Source organism: Arachis stenosperma, unplaced genomic scaffold (genome assembly GCF_014773155.1).
Source record: "Arachis stenosperma cultivar V10309 unplaced genomic scaffold, arast.V10309.gnm1.PFL2 arast.V10309.gnm1.Scaffold_100070, whole genome shotgun sequence".
Lineage (NCBI taxonomy): Eukaryota > Viridiplantae > Streptophyta > Magnoliopsida > Fabales > Fabaceae > Arachis > Arachis stenosperma.
This window is the reverse complement of record NW_026651380.1, coordinates 103599-108618: the sequence shown is the minus strand read 5'-3', so window position 1 is coordinate 108618 and position 5020 is coordinate 103599. Positions and strand designations below refer to the sequence as shown.

Here is a 5020-nt window from a genome sequence, read left to right as displayed (position 1 = left end):
CTATTTATGGACTAACACTATTCCTTAATGCACAATTCGAACTCCATCTTTCTTGATAAGTTCGAATTCTCTACTTCTTCCTATTTTTCTTTTCTATGACACCTCAAGGAATCTCTATATGTGACATAGAGGATTCGATATTTCTTGTTCTCTTCTCTTTCATATGAGCAGGAGCAAAGACAAAAGCATTCTTGTTGAGGCTGACCCTGAACCTGAAAGGACCTTGAAGCAAAATCTAAGAGAAGCTAAGGCACAACTCTCTGTAGAGGCCTAACAGAAATCTTCAAACAAGAAGAACCCATGGCAGCCGAAAACAACAACAATGCCAACAATGCAAGGAAGGTGCTGGGTGACTTTACTGCACCTACTCCCGACTTCTATGGGAGAAGCATCTCTATCCCTACCATTGGAGTAAACAACTTTGAGCTTAAGCCTCAATTAGTTTCTCTAATGCAACAGAATTGCAAGTTCCATGGACTTCCATTGGAAGATCCTCATCAGTTTTTAGCTGAATTCTTGCAAACCTGTGACACTGTCAAGACTAATTGGGTTGACCCTGAGGTCTACAGATTTATGTTATTCCCTTTTGCTGTAAGAGACAGAGCTAGGATATGGTTGGACTCACAACCTAAAGAAAGCCTGAACTCTTGGGAAAAGCTAGTCAATGGCTTCTTGGCAAAGTTCTTTCCACCTCAAAAATTGAGTAAGCTTAGAGTGGAAGTCCAAACCTTCAGACAGAAGGAAGGAGAATCCCTCTATGAAGCTTGGGAAAGATACAAACAATTAATCAAAAAGTGTCCTTCTAACATGCTTTCTGAATGGAGCATCATAGGTATTTTATGATGGTCTGTCAGAACTGTCCAAGATGTCATTGGATAGCTCTGCTGGAGGATCTCTTCATCTGAAGAAGATGCCTACAGAAGCTCAAGAACTAATTAAAATGGTTGCAAATAACCAATTCATGTACACTTCTGAAAGGAATCCTGTGAACAATGGGACAAATCAGAAGAAAGGAGTTCTTGAGATTGATACTCTGAATGCCATATTGGCTTAGAACAAGATATTGACTCAGCAAGTCAATTTGATTTCTCAAAGTCTGTCTGGAATGCAAAATGCACCAGGCAGTACTAAGGATGCTTCATCTGAAGAAGAAGCTTATGATCCTGAGAACCCTTCAATGGAAGAGGTGAATTACATGGGAGAACCCTATGGAAATACCTATAATTCTTCATGGAGAAATCATCCAAAATCTCATGGAAGGATCAACAGAGACCTCAACAAGGTTTCAATAACAATAATGGTGGAAGAAACAGGTTTAGCAATGGCAAGCCTTTTCCATCATCTTCTCAGCAACAGACAGAGAATTCTAAGCAGAACCACTCTGACTTAGCAACCATGGTCTCTGATCTAATCAAAACCACTCAAAGTTTCATGACTGAAACAAGGTCCTCCATTAGGAATTTGGAGGCACAAGTGGGACAGCTGAGTAAGAAAGTTACTGAACTCTCTCCTAGTACTCTTCCAAGCAATACAAAGAGAATCCAAAAGGAGAGTGCAAGGCCATTAACATGACCTACATGGCCGAACCGAGAGGAGGCGAGTGAATGCACTGAGGAAAAACCTCAATGGACGTCCACTGGCCTCCAATGAGTTCCCTAATGAGGAACCATGGGAATCTGAGGCTCACACTGAGACCATAGAGATTCCATTGAATTTACTTCTACCATTCATGAGCTCTGATAAGTATTCTTCCTCTGAAGAGGATGAGTATGTCACTGAAGAGCAAGTTGCCAAGTACCTTGGAGCAATCATGAAGCTAAATGACAAGTTATTTGGTAATGAGACTTGGGAGGATGAACCCCCTTTGCTCACCAAAGAACTGGATGACTTGACTAGGCAGAGATTACCTCAAAAGAGACAAGATCCTAGGAGTTTTCAATATCTTGTACATAGGCACCATGACCTTTAAGAAGGCTCTGTGTGACTTAGGGTCAAGTAAACCTCGTGCCTCTCTCTGTAATGGAGAGAAGAGGGGAGAGGGCTGCTGCGGCATAGAGATGATCTCAAGAAAACAAGCTTATGGGCTAGTAGAGGATGTTCTGGTGAAGATTGAGACCATTACATCTAGTCCTAGAGAATAGGAAGTGCATGGATGAATCCATCATCTTGGCAGACCTTTCCTAGCCACAGCAAAGGCTGTGATTGATGTGGACAGAAGAGAATTGATCATTCAAGTGAATGAAGAATCCTTTATGTTTAAGGCTCAAGGATATCCCTCTGTCACCATGGAGAGGAAGCATGAAGAGCTTCTCTCAAATAGAGTCAAACAGAGCCCCCACAGTCAAACTCTAAGTTTGGTGTTGGGAGGCCACAACCAACTTCTAAGTTTGGTGTTGAACCCCACATTCAAACTCTAAGTTTGGTGTTGGGAGGTTCCAACATTGCTCTGAGTATCTCTGAGGCTCATTGAGAGCCCACTGTCAAGCTACTGACATTAAGAAGCGCTTGTTGGGAGGCAACCCAATGTTATATTTAATCTATTTTCCTTTGTTATTTTATGTTTTCTGTAGGTTGATGATCATGGGAAGTCACAAAATCAATTGAAAAGCAAAAACAGAATGAAAAACAGAAAGAAAAATAGCACACCCTGGAGGAGAACTTGCTGGCGTTTAAACGCCAGTGAAGCTAGCAAATGGGCGTTTAACGCCTAGTCTGGCACCATTCTGGGCGTTTAACGCCAGAAAAGGGCACCAGACTGGCGTTAAATGCCAGGAAAGGGCAAGAAGCTGGCGTTAAACGCCAGAAATGGGCACCAGCCCGGCGTTAACACCAGAATTGGCACAGAGAGCAATTTGCTCGCCACTTGGTGCAGGGATGACTTTTCCTTGACACCAGGATCTGTGGACCCCAGGATCCCACCTACCCCACGACCCTCTCTCTTTTTCTCCACCCATTACCAATCACCTCAACCTCTTCCCCAAAAACCCTTCACCTATCAAATCCCATCTTTCTCTTCACCACTCACATCCATCCTTCAATAAAACCTCACCTACCTCACCATTCAAATTCACACCACTTTTCCTCCCAAACCCACCCCCCATAGCCAAACCCTACCACTCTCTCCACCCCTATATAAACCCATCTTCACTCCCTCATTTTCACACACCCTAAAACACTACTTCTCCCCCTTTGGCCGAACACAAAGCCATCTCCATTTTCTCAATTTCTTCTTCTTCTACTCACTTCTTCTTCTTTGCTCGAGGACGAGCAAACCTTTTAAGTTTGGTGTGGTAAAAGCATTGCTTTTTGTTTTTCCATAACCATTTATGGCATTCAAGGCCGGAGAAACCTCTAGAAAGAGGAAAGGGAAGGCAAAAGCTTTCACCTCCGAGTCATGGGAGATGGAGAGATTCATCTCAAGGGTGCATCAAGACCACTCTATGAAGTTGTGGCCTTGAAGAAGGTGATCCCCGAGGTCCTTTCAAACTCAAAAGAGTGAATATCCGGAGATTCGACATGAGATCCGAAGAAGAGGTTGGGAAGTTCTTACCAACCCTATTCAACAAGTCAGAATCTTAATGGTTCAAGAGTTCTATGCCAATGCATGGATCACCAAGAGACATGATCAAAGTGTGAACCCGAACCCAAAGAATTAGCTTACAATGGTTCGAGGGAATGCTTAGATTTTAGTCCGGAAAATGTAAGGTTGGCATTCAACTTCCCATGATGCAAGGAGATGAACACCCTTACACTAGAAGGGACAACTTTGATCAAAGGTTGGACTAAGTCCTCACAGTCATTTGTGAAGAGGGCGCCCAATGGAAGAGAGATTCAAGAGGGAAGCCGGTTCAATTGAGAAGGCATAACCTCAAACCCGTGGCTAGGGGATGGTTGGAGTTATCCAACGCTCAATCTTCCACTAGCAACGGTCCGAAGTTACTCTAGACCGAGCCATCATGATCATAGCATCATGATTGGAGAAGAAGTAGAAGTTCATGAGGTTATAGCCCAAGAACTTTATAAGGTGGCGGACAAGTCCTCTACCTGGCAAGGTTAGCCTTTCCTCATCTCATTTGTCACCTCTGTTATTCAGTTGGTGTTGACATAGAGGGAGACATTCCCATTGATGAGGACAAGCCCATCACTAAGAAAAGGATGGAGCAAACAAGAGATCCCACTCATCATGAAATCCCTGAGATACCTCAAGGGATGCACTTTCCTCTACAAAACTACTGGGAGCAAATCAACACCTCCCTAGGAGAATGAGTTCCAACATGGGACAACTAAGGGTGGAGCACCATGAACATTCATCCTTCTATGAAATTAGAGAAGATCAAAGAATCATGAGAGAGGAGCAACAAAGACAAGGAGACATTGAGGAGCTCAAGCACTCCATAAGATCTTCAAGAGGAAGAATAAGCCGCCATCACTAAGGTGGACCCGTTCTTTAATTTCCTTGTTCTTTATTTTTCCTGTTTTTCGAATTTTAATGCTTATGTTTATCTATGTTTGAGTCTTATGATCATTAGTGTCTTAGTGTATGCCTTAAGTTATGAATGTCCTATGAATCCATCACCTTTCTTAAATGAAAACTGTTCTTAATTGAAAAAGAGAAGAATTGCATGAATTTTGAATTTATAACAGATTAATTATTTGATGTGGTGGCAATACTTTTGTTTTCTGAATGTATGCTTAAACAGTGCATGTGTCTTTTGAATTTGTGTTCATGAATGGGCTGAAAGAATGATGAAAAAGGAGACATGTACTGAGGATCTGAAAAATCATAAAAATGATTCTTGAAGCAAGAAAAGCAGTGATACAAAAAAAAAGAGAGAGAAGCGAAAAAAAAAAAAGAGAAAAAAAAAAAAAGAAAAAAAAAAAAAAGAGAAAAAGAAAAAGAAAGAAAAGAAAGAAATAAAGTTGTGATCCAAGGCAAAAGAGTGTGCTTAAGAACCCTGGACACCCTATAATTGGGGACTCTAGCAAAGCTGAGTCACAATCTGAAAAGGTTCACCCATTA

General features: G+C 41.9%; 1 non-coding gene across 1 annotated transcript; it reads right to left on the bottom strand.

Moving 5' to 3' along the window:
* Positions 1–705: 705 nt before the first annotated feature.
* LOC130960072 (small nucleolar RNA R71) lies at positions 706–813 on the bottom strand. Its single transcript, XR_009078985.1, has one exon. It is a non-coding gene; the product is annotated as a small nucleolar RNA R71 (small nucleolar RNA).
* Between the last annotated feature and the right edge of the window lie 4207 nt (positions 814–5020).